This window comes from Lepidochelys olivacea (assembly GCF_965140295.1).
Source record: "Lepidochelys olivacea isolate rLepOli2 genome assembly, chromosome: 3".
Taxonomy (NCBI): domain Eukaryota; kingdom Metazoa; phylum Chordata; order Testudines; family Cheloniidae; genus Lepidochelys; species Lepidochelys olivacea.
In genome coordinates, this window is record NC_140413.1 from 131,912,262 (window position 1) to 131,931,072 (window position 18,811).

At 43.3% G+C, this 18,811-nt stretch overlaps 1 long non-coding RNA gene across 4 annotated transcripts in view; it reads left to right on the plus strand.

Annotated features, from left to right (window-relative positions):
* The window catches only part of LOC311518064, a 129,347-nt gene that overhangs the window by 4,759 nt on the left and 105,777 nt on the right, over nucleotides 1–18,811 (plus strand). Inside the window, exon 1 of one of the 4 annotated variants that reach the window (XR_014710877.1) lies at nucleotides 8,618–8,696. The exons of 2 other annotated variants lie outside the window; for them this stretch is intronic. This is a non-coding gene — a long non-coding RNA (uncharacterized lncRNA). Of the gene's footprint in view, nucleotides 1–8,617; nucleotides 8,697–18,316; nucleotides 18,459–18,811 lie in introns of those variants that run through there. One more of the 4 variants, XR_014710878.1, reaches the window with a different exon arrangement.

Below are 18,811 nucleotides of genomic sequence, written 5' to 3' on the forward strand. Positions count from 1 at the left end.
GAGGCACGGCCAGGCAGCTCTCTGCACTGCCTTCACCTGCAGGCACCAACCTCACAGCTTCCATTGGCCGCTGTTCCCGGCCAATAGGAGCTGTGAAGCCAGTGGTCTAGGCGGACGTAGCGTGTAGAGCTGCCTGGCCATGTCTTCGCCTAGGAGCTGAGCAAGGGGATGTGTCACCGCTTCCGGGGAGCCCCCGAGGTAAGCACCGCCGAGAGCCTGCTTCACCCCATCCCATGTCCCAATCCCCTGCCCCCACCCACACCCAAACTCTGCGGGTGGGGGGGAAGGTGCAGAGCCAAATAAAGAGCTTGCCAGCCCTGCGAACCTTCTCCTCCCCCCCCAGCACCAGCAGGGGTCCCGGGCCATGTGCCACTGCCCGCCTTCCCCAGCACCCAAGCTGCCCTCTCCCAGCACCCACGGAGCCCTCGGGAAGCCCCCCCTTCTCCCGCCCCCCCCCCCCAAGTTTTAGTTGAGGGTATTTTTAGTAAAAGTCATGGGCAGGTCTCAGGCCATAAATTTTTGTTAACTGACTGCAACCTGTCTGTGACATTTACTAAAAATACCCGTGACTAAAACGTAGCCTTAGCCATGATAACACCATTTAAGAGGGTCTAAAATGCAACGTTTAAGAAGTCCCCTGGTATGGTTCTGCTGTGCAGGGGCTGGGGCAGGAGGCAAGAAACTCTCACAGAGGTCTACTTGTCTGTATGCCATGGGCCAGATCTTCACATGAGCCAACTGTACTCCAGCTTGAGGGCAGTGTTGGGTGAAGGGGCCAGGGTCAGTGAATCCCTCAGTATAGATGCTATTGATTTCTTTTTTTTCCCCCAAAAAGAAAAAGGTTACAATGTCCATCAAACAAGAAAAACAAATTCACTTGGTCAGAGATACGTGGTTTTACACCAGGATCAGAGCACAGAGATACAGCAGTGGCATTTTCATTAAAATAGCAATTAGTCACATTTGACCTTTCTTGTCTTTGATTCTTTAATTATGGATAGCTTGCTAGGAGAGTGTGACAACGCAGAGATTAAGGATTGGTAGAGAAATAGTAGCAACTAATGGCCCCAAAAGATTACTTAATGTGTTTATGGTAATAAAGTGATTAAAAATGTAAAACTCTCTATAAAGTGCTGAATATTATTATTTTATTATTGAACAGAAAGAGGATAGGTGGAGGTGGTTTTGATGAAGGCAAAGAGACGGGAGGGCTCTGAGTTACTACAGAGAATTCTTTCCCAGGTATCTGCCTGATGGGTCCTGCCCACATGTGCAGGGTCTGATCGCCATATTTGAGATTGGGAAGGAATTTTCTCCTGGCTCAGATTGGTGGAGACCCTAGGGGTTTTTCGCCTTCCTGTGCAGCGTGGGGCATAGGTCACTTGCAGGTTTAAACTAGTGTAAATGGTGAGTTCTGTGTATCTTCAAATCTTTAAATCATGATTTGAGGACTTCAGTAACTCAGCCAGAGATTGTGTGTCTAATACAGGAGTGGGTGGATGAGGTTCTGTGGCCTGCAATGTGCAGGAAGTCAGACTAGATCATGATGGTCCCTTCTGAACTTCAAGTCTATGAGTCTAAGAATGAAGAAAAGGGTGAGTTGGGTTGGGATTGGGGTATTTGAGTAGTTTTGCTTTTAAGATGAAATAAGAACAGGAAGTAAAACTTACAAATCAAGAAAAAAGATCCACATAAACTGGGAAGTACATAGTTGACAGCTCTACTGTTTGAAAATGTAGACTACTGTATCTTAATACAAGACACTATTTTTTAGTAACCATCAAATAAAGTTGCATAGAACTAACCTCACCAGCATCTAACTTGAGTGGGATAATAAGAAATTATAGGCCCACTAAAAATGAGCCCATTAAAAAAATGCCCTCTGATTTTGTGCTTGCAGCCAGTGGCACCTGCTAGTAAATGCAGGCTCAAATGAGATAGCAGGTAAACATGGAAATATCAGTTTGTGCCAGTACATTAGATCAACAGACATTTGAATCCTATCATTTATACCCACAGTTAACCTCACCATAATTTTATGCCTGCAGTTGATTATGGGTGCAAAATTGCAGACACAAAATGAGAGGTTAGACATGAGGTCCATTTAGAAATTTTACCCATAGTCATTTACAATTACAACAAATTTCAACTAACCAGTATACCAGAAATGTGAGTGTATGAATGGAGATGGGCCTGAATCAAAACCTCAGAATCAAACCCTGGATCTGGATTCAGATGTGAGATTGCAGCTGGAACCTCTCTCTATAATATTCCAAAGCTAAATATCTTGAATACTGGGAAAGTACCAATTTGGATATGGATTTAAAATCCCACAAGTTTGGGGTTGGTCAGATCTGGATGTTTTGCTTCTGCCCATTACAAGGATACAAAGTTGAAATTGAATCTGAAGTTCAGATCTGATTTTGTTTGGACCTGCATCTACTTCAGACTCCATGGCTTCCTGCTAGTCTTGGAATGCAATGGGACTAAGGGAAGGACTGGTGCTCAGAAGAAAGCACACAGAGCAAATCTCGGGTTAACCTGAAGGTGGCACTAAAAGGCCACATGTGAAAGGCACTGAAATCAGTCTAAGTGTCAGGTTTCAGAGTGGTAGACGTGTTAGTCTGTATCAGCAGAAAGAACGAGGACTACTTGTGCTTGTAGCTCTCAAGTGCTCAGGGAATGGGGAGAAAGATACAAGGAGTCTCCCTCCCTCATGATACTTTCCTGGTCCATGGGCACTTGACATGGAAGGACAGAGGGAATCTGTGGCAGATGGAGGCCATTGCCTTCAACTGGCATTGAACCAGTGATGAAAAGAGTCCAAATTAAATATACATGTATAGTTATGGCTGAAATGTTCAAAGGAACCTAAAGGAGTTAGGCACCCAACCCTACTAGCACTGAATGTCATTAGGAGTTGGGTTTCCCTCAGCCAGCCCTCGCTGAAGACCACATGCTGCCACTGATCCACACACAGTTCGCACTGATGGCTAACAGCAGTTGTGTCTGAAGATTGAAGGTAGTATATGGCACTTAAATACTATGAACCAAATCCATGGCTGTTCCAAGGAGTGTTTGATGCAGCTGAGGAAGAGGAATGGCTTTAATCTACCTTTGAGCGCCTTCGGTCATGCAGTAGATCTGCACTGGGATCTTCTCCTGGAATAAGTGACAACAGCCCATGAGCCATTGTAGCTCACGAAAGCTTATGTTCAAATAAATTTGTTAGTCTCTAAGGTGCCACAAGTACTCCTTTTCTGTTCTACAGAGGTTCTTATATGGTGCTCATTACCAGCCATGGAACCATTATGGTAGATAGTGCTTGACAAGGTAAAGGGACACCCTGGTTACACTCCCTTTCCTCTAGCCATGCCTTCTGCACCAACTGCAGAGAGGAGAGAGAGCACAGGAGCCCCTGCAGTGGCTCTGTGTCATCTGAGGAAACTGCCTATGTAGGGAGAATCCCCCCCAGTGATTGGATAAGTTAGCTTCAGGGTAGTTTTGTGCCAGTAGAATGGTGCAAAGTTGCCCTAATGCAGCCCATGATCTGGCCCCATCTTTTTATGTGCAGTAGAACATTATATAACATTTTACATTATTTGTTGTGTTGAAACTATTTGTCATGGGGTTTTATAGGACACAAATGTTCAGAGAATCCCTGTGTCAAAAACAGAAATGTACAGTATAAGAGGTTCACAAGGAAAATAGAGCATAGGTCCAGCTTTCAAAAGTGACTGGTGATTTTGGGTGGCTTACATTTTTGGGCACCCACTCTGAGATATATTAAAGGGCCTGAATATTAGAAAAGTGCCAAGCACCCTCTTCCTGAAAATCCTTTAAGGTATCTCAGGCTGGGCACCCAAAAATGGAGGCACCCATGACCACTAGTCACTTTTGAAAATTTGTGTCATATTATGAAGAACACTTAAATATATGCAGTGACTATGGTAAGTACAGCTTTGTGGGAGCATCGGCATGTATTTGTCAACTTAGCCTGATGGTGTCGCTTAACTAATGCTTATGCTGGTGACATGTAGGAATATTGGGACATAACAAGCTGCATTTATTCATTTTAAACAATAGAAAATGGCTGAAATGCTTGCTATTTTTTTATCATGACATCCTTGAAACACAAGGCTTCATAATAGATTACTAGGGAAAACTCAGAGTCTCTAGTTCAGCCTCTGGAACATGAAGCTCTTTCGTCTGTTCTAAGGAACTCAGAGCCAGGTCATGTGACAGAAGTCTGATCAACTGGATCATGTTTTTGGAACAAATATCCTCAAAGATGTGATGTAATGGTCTTGATTCCGTTCCACAACTGTCTGAGCATTTATTGATTTGAATGTATGAAGTGTGGTTGTAGCTTCTTTTGGTTCCAGGATATTAGAAAGACAAGGTGGGCGAGGAAGTATCTCTTATTGGACCAACTTCTGTTAATGAGACACAAGCTTTCAAACCACACTGACTACAGATGATGCTAGTTAATCTCACTGTTATTTTCTTTCTGCTTAGAAAGCAATGATTATCGCTGAATGTGATTATGTTTTTCATATTCAGTTGAAGGCAAATTGTTTTGGCGTTTCAAGGCCTGCTGCTGGCAGTTCATCATCCCAGATAAAATCAAAATCTTAATGTGCAATTTTTCGCACAAGTTCAGGGTTTAGGGCCATGGTTTTAAAGGTATTTAGGTGCCTAAAGAGGTGCATAGGTAGAGATAGTCAGTGCCTGTCTGAACCTCTAGATGCCCAAATACCTTTTAAAAATCTGGCCCTTAATGTCACGCTTGACTTTGGAATTTGCTTTCTCAAGTGAATCTATACAGACCCAGGAGTTTCTGATTTGTCTATTTTTCTGTACAAATAAATCTGATTAAAGAGAAACCTTGTGCAGTTTACATCTGTAGTTCTCAAGTGCCTTTAACTTCTGTGGGAATTGGGCAAGTGTATCTAAAGGCAGAATTTGGTCCTAACTACATAAATATCTATATAAAAAGTACATTGCTTATGGTTACCACAAGAGGTTTCTGTTCCTGGCCATAACCACCACTTTTCCTACCATTGCTGAATCTCTGGATGATTAATCCTGCTGTTTTCCTTTTTTGGAGTATATCTGTAGTTTCAGTACCTTGAAAATACTTGTGTTATGTGAAGATACTTCTTTTTTATTTCTAAGGAAGCTAGCTATATGTGATCAAATTGAAATGGATGAGCATTTTTTTCAAATCCAGCCCAGGTTGGTAGTGACTGAACATTGTTACTGATGGCTAGGGCCCTACCAAATTCGCATCCATTGCAGTTAATTTCATGGCCATAAGATTTGAAAATTAGTCAATCTCACGTTTTTACATGCTTACATCTGAAGTTTCACGGTATTGTAACCGTGGGGGTCCCAACCCAAAAGAGGGTCATGAGGGGGTTGTGGGATTGCTACCCTCACTTCTGCGCTGCCTTCAGAGCTGGGGTCTGCAGGCAGCAGCCCCAGAGCTTCCTGCAGCTGCAGAAGGTTCCTGGAGCTGGAGGTGGGTCTGATCTTCCCTGTGCTGCTGGGAGTGCCCCAGCCAGGAGCTCCTAGCTGGTAGTCCGGGCTGGGGTGAGGAGGGACGGGACTTGCTCTTCCCCTGCATGGCTGTTCTCAGGAGGAGTGGGGGAGATCAGACTAGCCTCCACCGCAGAAGTTTGCCAGAGGCTGCAGGAAGCTCTCGGGTTGCTGCCTAGCCCTGGAGCTTCCTGCAGCTGGGGGAGGTACCTGGAGGTGGATCTGCTCTCCCCCCAGCAACAGCTGGGCAGCGGAAGAGAAAGTCCTGTCCTTCCTCAGCCTGAATGGGACTAGCAGCTGGAGCCCCAGGCATGGTAGGACCCCTTGGCTCAGACACTGCCACTCCTCCCCCTTCCCTTCCTCTCTTCTCCAATAGCTAGATTTCATGGGGGAGGGCTGATTTCATGGTCCATGACACGTTTTTCACAGCTGTTAATTTGGTAGGGCCCTACTGATGGCCTACGTAAAATGTGTTTGATCTTAATGGAGCTTCTCAGCTGTTCACATCACAAAACCACACAGCACAGTTAACACTCATTGACTCTTTTGTTGGGGTGCTCAGCAGAAAGACCAAGATTTAATGCGACAAGGTGGGTGAGGTAATATCTTTTATTGGACTAACTTCTGTTGGTGAGAGGGACAAGCTTTCAAGCTTACACAGAGCTGTTCTTCAGGTCTGCTGAAGAGATCAGAGTAAGCTCTAAAGTTTGCCTCTCTCACCAACAGAACTTGGTCCAATAAAAGATATTACCTCACCCACCTTGTCTCGCTAATATCCTGGGATCAACACCACTGGAGCAACACTGCATACAAGATTTATTGTGGCAGATACAGAATAGCACTCTCCCTTCCTGTCATACATTGGCAAAGCAGTGTAGAGAAGCTTGCACTGCTGGTACCTGTGCAGCATTGTATCTGTTCTGTGGATACCTAGAGAATGTGGTTTCTAGAACTGCCAGTGCTGGAACTTTCACAGCAAGTAACTTTATAAAATTGTTTTTTAAGTTTAAAAAGCATCAAAACGAATGGTAATGAAGTAGACATGCTTTTCAGTGAAATTCTGTCAGAGACCATATAAGTCAAAACTGCCGTTTATGGCTCCTATCTTTAAAACTTCTCCATGGTGGTGTGGGAGTCTTCTCATGTGGATCCATTTTGGGGGACTGGGGTTCATATTAGATCAGCAACACAGTACAATACAATGAATCCTATATTGCTGCTATATTGGCAATGTATAATATCAAATTATTCTTTTGTTTCTTTCAAGAGTATTTTTCAAGAATGATTTTTTGAGTGCGTAAGTCACACCAAAAAGTGTGTAAACTAAGTTTTATACCACTTTCAATTCTTAGCAATCCTTAGTAGTTATGTAGCTAGTATAGATTTCTTCACTCTGCTACCCTTATAAAGTCAGCTGAGCCAAGGAAGTCTTTTAGATCCATTTTGCCTAAACGGATGCCTATCAAATGGGTTAAATTAGGGTGTAGACGTTTAACTATGCTTTTTCCACCATGTACTGCAAAGTCCCTCAAGAAGGGGAAAATTGCTCCAACCAACCATAAGGGGAATCTCTACTTTACACTCCACAGCAACACATTTTGCTAACACAACAACTCAACCCTCCTCCTGATTCAAAGTGGTCACGGTCTCACTTTCCACAGTCAGTGGATCTGATTCTTTTTTATGCTAAGGGCCTTTTGCAGCACTCTGGTAGTGTAAAGGGGGCTTAGTACAAATGTCAAGTCTGTTGCATATTTAAGATTGTGTTCTGAGTAGACTTATCAGTAGCACTTTCCTTTAACCATGAGTGTAGAAGTTCACATTGGACAGTTGTTTAGGTGTTCCCGGAAGGGCCTCTTATCCTCATCAGCTACACTTGGTGCACATAATTGGGCACTTGCATACATGCCCATCTTGTCCTTGTGCCTGCACACAAGCTAATCAGATCCTTGCCATGGACATAGGTGCCAAGCAACCATCTGTTTAGATATCTGGCCTGCATAACCCAGGAAGTACCATCTTAAGTATAGGAAGGTCTCTGCATACAGCCAGGACATAAGTATTGGCACCATACGCCTCTTGACTCTTGATTGCACCTGTGGACACTCATGTTATAAACTGAATATGTAAGCAATAGAGAAAAGAGGGCTCATGAACAATTGCAGTTGCCAAATAGGTTGATTCCCACACAGGAGATTCCAACACCTGTGAACATGCATGGTGATCCAGTGGATATTGTGTACTTGGATTTTCAGAAAGTCTTTGACAAGGTCCCTCTTAAGCAAACTAAGCAGTCATGGGACACTAGGAAAGGTCCTCTCATGGATCAGTAAGTGGTTACAAGATCAGAAACAAAGGGTAGGAATAAATGGTCAGCTTTCAAAATGGAGAGAGGTAAATAGCAGTCTCCCCAAGGATCTGTATTGGGAAAAGTGCTGTTCAACATTTTCAGAAATGATCTGGGAAAAGGGGTGAACAGTGAGGTGGCAAAATTTGCAGATGATACAAAATTACTCAACATGATACAAAATTACTGATTCTGAAGAGTTGCAAAGGAATTTCACTAAACTTGGTGACTGGATGACAATGGCAAATGAAATTCAATGTTGATAAATGCAAAGTAATGCACATTGGAAAACATAATCCCAATTATGCAAAATGATGGGGTCTAAATGAGCTTTTACAACTCAAGAAAGAAATCTTGGAGTCGTGGATAGTTCTCTGAAAATATCTACTTAATGTGCAGTGGCAGTCAAAAAAGCTAACACAGCGGTTCTCAAACTTTTGTATTGATGACTCCTTTCACACAGCAAGCCTCTGAGTGTCACCCCCACCCCCATATAAAATAAAAACACTTTTTTATATTTAACACTATTATAAATGATGGAGGTGAAGCAGGGTTTGGGAGTGGAGGCTGTCATAAATATAAAGGGAAGGGTAAACCCCTTTGAAATCCCTCCTGGCCAGGGGAAAGCTCCTCTCACCTGTAAAGGGTTAAGAAGCTAAAGATAACCTCGCTGGCACCTGACCAAAATGATCAATGAGGAGACAAGATACTTTCAAAAGCTGGGAGAGGGAGAGAAACAAAGGGTCTCTGTCTGTCTATATGCTGTTTCTGCCGGGGATAGACCAGGAATGGAGTCTTAGAACTTTTAGTAAGTAATCTAGCTAGGTATGTGTTAGATTATGATTTCTTTAAATGGCTGAGAAAAGAATTGTGCTGAATAGAATAACTATTTCTGTCTGTGTATCTTTTTTGTAACTTAAGGTTTTGCCTAGAGGGGTTCTCTATGTCTTTGAATCTAATTACCCTGTAAGGTATCTACCATCCTGATTTTACAGAGGTGATTTCTTTACTTCTATTTATTTCTATTTTTATTAAAAGTCTTCTTGTAAGAAAACTGAATGCTTTTTCATTGTTCTCAGATCCAAGGGTTTGGGTCTGTGGTCACCTATGCAAATTGGTGAGGCTTTTTATCCAACATTTCCCAGGAAAGGGGGGGTGCAAGTGTTGGGAGGATTGTTCATTGTTCTTAAGATCCAAGGGCCTGGGTCTGTAGTCACCTAGGCAAATTGGTGAGGGTTTTTACCAAACCTTGCCCAGGAAGTGGGGTGCAAGGGTTTGGGAAGTATTTTTTGGGGGAAAGACGTTTCCAAACAGCTCTTCCCCAGTAACCAGTATTTGTTTGGTGGTGGTAGCGGCCAATCCAAAGACAAAGGGTGGAATATTTTGTACCTTGGGGAAGTTTTGACCTAAGCTGGTAAAGAGAAGCTTAGGAGGTTTTTCATGCAGGTCCCCACATCTGTACCCTAGCGTTCAGAGTGGGGAAGGAACCTTGACAGAGGCTGACAGTTTGCAACCCCCCGTAATAACCTCGTGACCCCCGAGGGGTCATGACCCTCAGTTTGAGAACCCCTGAGCTAACAGAATGTTAGGAACCATTAGAAATGAGAGAGATAAAAAACAGATAATATCATAATGCTTCTATATAAAGCTATGGTACGTAAGGAGGGATATGCTAGAGGTCTATAAAATCATGAATGGGGTGGAGAAAGTGAATAAGGAAGTTATCTTGACTTATTTACCTGTTCACGTAACACAGTAGGTAAGGGTCACCCAATGAAATTAATAGGCAGAAGGTTTAAAACAAACAAAAGGAAGTATTTCATCACACAACACACAGTCAACCTGTGGAACTTGTTGCCAGGGGATATTGTGAAGGCCAAAATTATAACTGGGTTCTGAAAATAATTAGATAAGTTCATAGAGGATAGGTCCATCAATGGCCATAGATGCCAACTTCATGGGTGCTCAGGGGCTCAAGCACCCATGGAGAAAAAATAGTGGGTGCTCAGCACCCACAGGCCTGGCCGGGGCTGCTGCCATGGTGGCTCTGGGGTTAGCTCCCAGTTAGCTGCTCAGCGGCTGGCCCTACCTCCAAGCAGCAGTTCACTGGCTCGTCCACTGATCAGCTGTTGAGCAAGGCTGCCCCACCACTCACTCCTCTCTGCTCCCTCTCCCCGTCACTGCCCTTAAGGCAGGAGGGGGCAGAAAGGAGCCAGCAGCTGGCAGGAGGCACTCGGGGGAGGGGGTCTCAGGGTAGGAGGCGGAGTGGGGTGGGAAAATCTGGAGTGGGGGCAGGGCCCTGGGGCGGAGTGTGGGTGGGGCCTCAAGAAGGGGGCAGAGCCAGTGTGGGGTACCCATCAGCAAAATGAAAAGTCAGCGCCTATGTCAATGGCTATTAGCCAAGATGGTCAGGATGAAACCCAATCTCTGGGTGTCCCTAAACCTAAAACTGCCAGAAGCATCTGGCACTGGCCATTTTCAGAGAGAAGATACCAGGCTAGATGGTCTATTGGTCTGATTCAGTATGGCTGTTCTTGTTTTCTTATGTCTTGCAGTAGGCAGTTGGAAACCTTTAATCTTTCTTCTCCTTTTAATAAGGCATGTATATGCCAGCAAAGAAGCCCAGACTATTCTGTGTAAGGTCATGTCAATGTCAGTCAATGGCGCTAGGAAGAAGCTGAATAATAAAGGAGAAAATCCTGCTGATCCCAATGCATAAACTGAAAAGGAGTACTTGTGGCACCTTAGAGACTAACCAATTTATTAGAGTATAAGCTTTCGTGAGCTACAGCTCACTTCCTCAGATGCATATTGTGGAAACTGCAGCAGGCTTTATATATACACAGAGAATATGAAACAATACCTACTCCCACCCCACTGTCCTGCTGGTAAAAGGCCTGTTTCTGTGCGGGGAGTGGTCCAGCGGCCTGGACTCTCCACTAGCTGCAGCAGGAGTACAGCGTAGCCTGTTTCCTCTTGTTTTTTCCTACCCCCCCCCAGATGTTCTGGTTTAACTTGGATTTAAACTTGAAGAGTGGTCAGTTTGGATGAGCTATTACCAGCAGGAGAGTGAATTTGTGTGTGTACGGGGGTGGGGGGGATGTGAGAAAACCTGGATTTGTGCAGGAAATAGCCCAACTTGATTGTCATGCACATTGTGTAAAGAGTTGTCACTTTGGATGGGCTATCACCAGCAGGAGAGTGAATTTGTGTGGGGGGGGGTGGAGGGTGAGAAAACCTGGATTTGTGCTGGAAATGGCCCACCTGATGATCACTTTAGATAAGCTATTACCAGCAGGACAGTGGGGTGGGAGTAGGTATTGTTTCATATTCTCTGTGTATATATAAAGCCTGCTGCAGTTTCCACGATATGCATCTGAGGAAGTGAGCTGTAGCTCACGAAAGCTTATACTCTAATAAATTGGTTAGTCTCTAAGGTGCCACAAGTACTCCTTTTCTTTTTGCGAATACAGACTAACACGGCTGTTACTCTGAAACAATGCATAAACTGTGTATATTCTCTGAGGAGTGGGTACCAGAATGAGGAACAGGAAAAAAAGTATATGATGCCCTTTTATATGGGATAAAGGAACACAAGGGATTTTTAGCTCTGTTGATGGATCATGGGAAACAGCCTTAGTGGAGTGGGACCAGAATACAGAATGCAAGTCCCTCTCCACACGTTAACATAAATGATTCTGATCATCATGACTCAAAGCTATGCAAATATCCGATTCACAGGATTTTTGTCAATTTAGCTCTGAGAGCCCTGCTTGTATGTTGGTGTTAACCTTCTTTCTATAAACATGATCAATTAAAGCACCACAATGTAAATAGTCAGTGTATGTCACCTTCCATATTTGGGAAAGTTGACTTCTTGATATACATTAATTGATGGGTCATTGCCTAAGATTTGCAGTACACTGACTGCACAATAAATTTTGGCTCTTGGATCAGGATTAAGTTCTACAGCAGCTGAGCCATTTAATCCCTGTTTTGCTGAGCCATGCAATCACTGCAACAAAAATTATTAGGGGACTGGAACACATGAGGAGAGGCTGAGGGAACTGGGATTGTTTAGTCTGCAGAAGAGAAGAATGAGGGGGGATTTGATAGCTGCTTTCAACTACCTGGAAGGGGGTTCCAGAGAGGATGGATCTAGACTGTTCTCAGCGGTAGCAGATGACAGAACAAGGAGTAATGGTCTCAAGTTGCAGTGGGGGAGATTTAGGTTGGATATTAGGAAAAACTTCTTCACTAGGAGGGTGGTGAAGCACTGGAATGCGTTACCTAGGGAGGTGGTGGAATCTCCTTCCTTAGAAGTTTTTAAGATCAGGCTTGACAAAGCCCTGACTGGGATGATTTAGTTGGGGATTGGCCCTGCTTTGAGCAGGGGATTGGACTAGATGACCTCCTGAGGTCCCTTCCAACTCTGATATTCTATGAAACTCCAGAAATCAGATTTAGATCTGTATAAAGTCTTTACATATAAAGCTAATGTCAACTGCATAAGTCTTAATGGAAAATCCTATAATGTCATAAATCCAATGGGTTTCCTTCCCAAAGTGGTTTCAGGAGTTATTTCTGTGAAATCTGAGATTAATATAATACGCCTATCTATGCATTTATAATGCAGCTGTTATGGCAGAATCTGAATACCATGCACATAAATGAGATTCACGTTGATTCAGCTAAAAGGGACTATAATTTTCAACCCTGATTCTGTGTATTCCATGCAGGGTCATTCAGGTGGTTTTCTCTTAGGAGGACGTTGCTGGGGCTATTCTGTGGCTCTGTTACTGGAGACAGGGTTGTGCAAAGGGTGTTACAAAACACAGGCTCAGTCGTATTTCCGATGGTAGACAGCTCCACAGACTAAGGCCTTTAACAGAACATTCATGGCACTTCCAAATACAAGCATACGAGTAAGGGCTTCATTTGGATCTTACATACTCCATTCTGTCTTGATAGGCTGTTTATGAAACCAGCTGCTGAGGCACTTGTCAAGATTAGAATTCAGCTCCAAATGTAAAGACCTCCTACAGCACAAAGCTACTCAGGGGATGTGGGGAATCTCAAAAAGTTTCTACTAACCCAATCAGTGGATGTAGACAGCTTCTCCCTACTGGACTGGAAACAAGTAAAGAAAACCAGTAAAGCACTTTGTGCGGGGGCACTATGTAGGGGCTGTTGGGGTTCAGGATGTACTCCAAGCCGGCAGGCAAGCTGAGGGGCAGCAGCATATCCATCCTTGGTTTTGCAACAGGAGTGTACACTTCTAGCCTGGGGTAGTATCGATATTTTTTGGCACAGCTCCAGCTCAATGTTTCAGTGACTATTTTAGTCATTCTAAGCATCAGTTTTTGCAAAATACAAAACATTTCAATTTATCAGTCTAATGTGCTCATATGATCCCCATTACTGTAGTCGCTGAGCACTTCACAGTCTTTAATGCATATAGAACTCTCCAGTGAGGTATGGAAGTGCTATTATTCCCATTTTACAAATGGGGAACTGAGGCACAGAGCGACAAAGATATGTCATCACTGCAGAGTTAATCTGGGCTTTTACCCAACCCTCCTCCCACCATCTACACACAAAACCCCTTTCGCTGGATTTATATGTGCTTTGAACCTGGGCTTGCTTATCCAGTTGCGAGTAAAGGTTAGAGCCCAGATTTCACTTTAACTCAGGCTCTAACACACCTACTTCACAGTGTGACTGCAGGCTGAAATATGGGTTACAAGACTTAGGTTCTGATAGTCCTCCACTGCCTTCCCACAATTCCCTGGGGCTGTATTCTCCTGGCCGTCTACCTACTCTGTTCCCCTGCACTAAAAATCACTTACCAGTTCATATGCATCTGGTTAGAATTTATACCTCTCATTCTACATGGCCTGCTCCATTTCTACATAGCACTTGAAGGGCGTCTGACTGAACAGAGATGCCATCCCAGCATGCTGCTAGCTGACTGGAGGCTGACACCAAGGTTTTTGGGGACATCTGGTTCTTGGAGACATTATTCAAATAAATATGAAATATTTACCATTGTCTTGCTGGGCTGGGGCTGTTTCTGAGCAGGAAAATGTAGGGAGTTGGAATAATGGCATACCAAGGAGATCAAAGGTTCAAGTTTTGGCCTTGCTGTTATGCAAAACATTAAAGGGGAGAAACCTTTTTCCCCCCTTGGAAAAAATAATCTTTCATTGCCTTTGCAGGACCTTCTACCTCAGTTGGAGCAAGGCTCCCACCCAAGCCTGTTTGGGCAAGAAGGACCCTGAACCAGTGGGGCCAAAAAGAAAAGGCCCAGGGACAACCTCCTGCAGGACATACATAGGGATTTTCCACAAAGGTTGGAGCAGTTCCTGGACATGTGGAGGGCGGGCAAGGAGTGGGTGGTGGCGAAGTACATCAAGCATGACAGAGCGATGAGGGAGTAGGAGCTCCAGCAGCAGAGGGAACTGTTTGAGCAGCTGCTTATCATGATGGCCAAGGATGACTATGATGGCCAAACACAGGAAGCCTGTGGTGGAACAGGGAATTGAACCCATTTCTCCCTAGTCTCAGGCAGATTTAAATATCAGAAGCACTAAAGAGACACAAAATAGCCTCTTCCATTTAACATGCTCTGTTTTTCAGTTATTTTTTATGTATAAAATAAATCATGCAGTTTATTTTAGTTCAAAATATTTTAAAACTGTTTACCCATTATTATTAACATCTAGCAGCATTCAAGTCAAACTGAGGCAGTACTTACATTTTTACATGATTAGATTATTGTTTTACCAAATGCTGCAAAGAATTCCTTCCTGGGCTGAACACCTCACATTTCAACCTGGAAGGGTTTTGCTTTACCAAGCTATAATACCCCGGAAATCAGGCGTTTTTCAAGGAAATCCCAGCACACTTAGCTATGTCATTGCTAACGCACAATTAAAGTAATATTAAGGTCTGGAAAATTGAGAGTTAGGGTTGAAATGTCCTTAATAGAGTTGGATGAATAACTCCTACAATGAATTTCCTCTTTTTCTTGCATCAAGATTTGAACCATAGAATCTCACCCAGGCAGAAGGCAGGGGAAGTGAATACAACATACAAAAAAGTGATTAGGAGAATGACAGGGACATCGTTATAACTTCTCCCCACAATTCAATCTACTCATCTTCCCTCACAGTAGTTCCCTAACTTAGTTCCAGTGATATTGTATCCTTCCCTTCACATATATGTGCAATTCTTTCATGCATAGATACATGAAATTAACTAATAGGTGTCTTAGCTAGTTTCTTATAGGCATCATGGAAGAAGTAGGCCTTCAGGAGGGATTTATGGGCTACTCCATTTAAGTCAATGACAGAATTTCCATTGACTATAGTTGGAGTAGGATGGAGTCCTTAATGAGTGGGGTAGTGGTTTTGCAGACCAGCTCAGAGAAGGTGCTCTGTGTGTAGGGGAGAATATGTGAAGATGGGTGTAGAAGAAGTTATCAAATGGGGTTCTAAACCTTGATCTACCACACTGTGCCTAGCTACTGTAGCTACAGTATATATAGGTAGATTAATCTATCACTCATCCTATCTGTATATGAGCCAATCACTGAGATATCGATAGGTCAAAGGTGGATCTTACTTTCTGAGTCTTGGTCCAAAATCTCAGAGGAGATTTCAGTCACAATACCAGTGAACCAAGAAAACAGAGCCCTTCTGTTTTGAATACTGCTCTGAACCAAGACCATACGTATGGGATGTCACAACGGGATTTGAATCTCAACTGTCACAAATCCATAGAACTTTGGATTCAAGTTTCTGATTTTGTCCCATCTGTAATAAGAACCACAATTATTTTGTGTATAGTTTTTGTTTAATTGTACTAGACTTCCCTATAATCGCATATGCAACAGCAGGGTTTCCTAATGCTCCCGGTCCCTGGCTCCCAAGGATGAGTGGAGGTTAGACTCCGTCTGAAAAGCATTATTGTCTAAAATGTCATGATAACACATTGCAATAGATTCAGCCCTGGATTATCCCATCTTCTAGTGATGTAATCCTGGGCACAGAGCCATCTGAGGCAAAAAATCCACTGGGGGAAGTTACAAAGACACAATTTTTCCACCGAGGGCTCTGGAAGTAGGAGGTGGTGATTAAAGAGGAAGTGTGGCCAGAAGATGCACTCGTAAGTGCATCCCCTGGTATCATCCTCTGCCAGTAGAGTTCCACAGATGTCCAGACCACAGGTTAAAATCTTATCTCAGGTAGAATCCCTGAGATAGAGTTCCAGTGAACATACCATTTACCCTCTGCCTTGTGAGTGAATGCCCCCCAGGGCAAGGTGGGCCCTGCCTGTGGAAAGAGGTTCAATGTACTTTATCTAGCACAGCATGGCTCCTCTCTCAGTCAGGACCTCGCAGCACTGTCATGATATAAATAAGGGATAATAATAATGATTTGTACCCTCCATTCAGGGTTGTGATTCATCAACAAGACATTACTCTAAAATCAGGAAGAAAAATGCCCAGTGTCCAAGGAGAGTGATTGGTATCTCTCAGAAGGAGTGGATTGGTGTGGTGTCCTGGCTTTCACGCTCAGCTCAGCAATGTTCATACAGTCTCATATAGATCCAATGGACTACAATCTGCTGTCAGTCACACCAATCTATATCAGTAACCATAATTTCATTGACTCCAGTGGAGTTACTCTGAACTCAGACTCATGTAGTTGAGACCAGGATTTGACCCATTTTCCTAACTGGGGAAGTTCTCCAAAGGAATCCTAGCTCTCCTTTCTGGTGTTTGCTCATCTTATTGTGAAGTAATATCTGCACCCTGAGACACTATTGTGTAATTTAGGGTTAGGACAAATATGCCATTGACCTTTACTCTGTCATCAGTTTATTTATCCATATTTGGTAAACAGAGTGCAAGTCATTGGCTATATCTCAACCTTGGCAGACAGCAGCCTTTGTTAGTGTTGTAAATATCGTTCATTGCTTTTTATTTTATGGGGAGGGAGGGAGATTATGTTATCTTGTTATTATGGCTTTCAGGGATGCCCAGTTGGAAGGTCTATTTTCTCCTCCCAGGGCACATGCAGCTCCTGTCCTCTGGGCCAAATTTTGCCCTTGGGTCTGCACAAGTTCTGGAGCATGTTGTACATCTGACAGGACTGACAGCAGCTGGCTCTGTGCTTAAAGCACGAACCACCAGATCCTTATCTGAACTTGTATGAACTGGAAAAAAAAAAAAGATCTAAAATCTGGTCTCGGTGATAGATGAAGGTTCAAACAAGTTCCAACACAGGTATCTACGGGGGATTCAGAACATCATTGATGATGCTCCTAGTAGAAGTAGAGGTAGACTCTTAGAACAGGGTCTCCCCCATAATACCCTTTTTAACATCTGAAATATAAGGTAACGGGGCCTTTATTTTTTAGCTATACTGTACATAAAGTAAACTGGTACTTATAATAAAAAGAAAGCAGCAATGACTTTTAATAATACAGCTTCTTGATTTCATTAGCACCAAGCGGGTATTAGGAGGGTGTTTCCTTTTTATTTTCTTGGCTCAGCTCATCTAAATTATTTTTAACTCTGAAGGGCTAGATTCCAGTCCCAATGGGGGAGATTTGCAGTTACAAGCAGAGCCACTGAGGTTGGGATCCGGTCCAGATTTGTGATCTACTTTTTCTTATGTGCAGGATAAGGGAACAGTGTCTAGATTATGGGAAGGAACCTGTGTCTTGCCAGCCGTCGTATTTGCAGGAAAGATAGGCCTGAGTCAAAATTCCGAACTCATTTACCACTGAACTTGGAGGAAGTTTGGACCTGAATTCAAACTTTGTAGATATCTTTTCCTGGGTAATGGAGCAAATAGAATCTCTGGATCCAAACACCCCTGATTTTGGGGGAAGTTTAGGTCCAGATCAGACCCATCTCTAATTTTGACCTGTAAGCCTATTCCCCAGACATTCTTTTTGCATTGTTGGCCTTCTGTTTAGTGTAGAGGCATTTCCCCAATCAACCTTTGCTGTGCATTTTGAATTGGGCATCTTTTAATTGACTTTAATTGGAGTTGGACTGGGCCCTTAGAAAACACGTTTCCCATTTGCTTCCTTGTGCCTTCGATCTTGTTTTTGGCAAAGTTAAAAAGAGAATTGGTTGTGTCTTACTGAAAATCCTAAATCTTGGATTTGGTTGGAAAACTGGAATCTTCTCTTTGTTTTCTTTGTGCAGCATTGAAATGTTCAGTAACGTATGCAAAGCTTCCCCTAGCAATGCTAACATTTAATCTTGAAACCTTGCCAGACCTGTGGTTGATATGCAGCCACAGGCTAGAAAATCCTTTCGTGGAGCAAGTCCAAGCGCTTTGATCTTCAAGCGGAAGAATTAGCAAATATTGTGTAATAAGTAAAGGAAAAATATTTTCCAGCCTGGTGTGGAGATATTATCAGAAATGAACTGTGACACATGGAGTTGCAGATGACACATGAAATAGTCAATAGACAAGGAGGCTGAATTATTCATGGAGAAGGAAATTGGCTGCTCACCTTTGGGAATGGAATCTAAATGAAACCTAAGGTATTAAAATGAAATAAGTGGGGTGGTTTCAGCCCTCTCTTAAGCGGGCAATAATGTCAACATCATGTCCTTATCTCATTTGGAAATGTCCTTTCACTCTCTCTGATAGTATACTGCTGCTGTGCCATTACTGCCATTGGCCACTGTGCAGCTGCTATTTTCTATCTGGGAGCCTAAAGGTGTGCAGAATTGCCAGGGGGCAGGTCCATGGGACATTCCTCTTTGGTATTCTGTGGTGAGGACAGATGGCTACCAGGAGCTGGCAGCCATAGATTTTCAGTGTCAGTGCACTCTGCAGAGCTTTATTTCATTGTCTTTTCCATAATCTTTGGGTCTCTTGAGATTTTAAATGC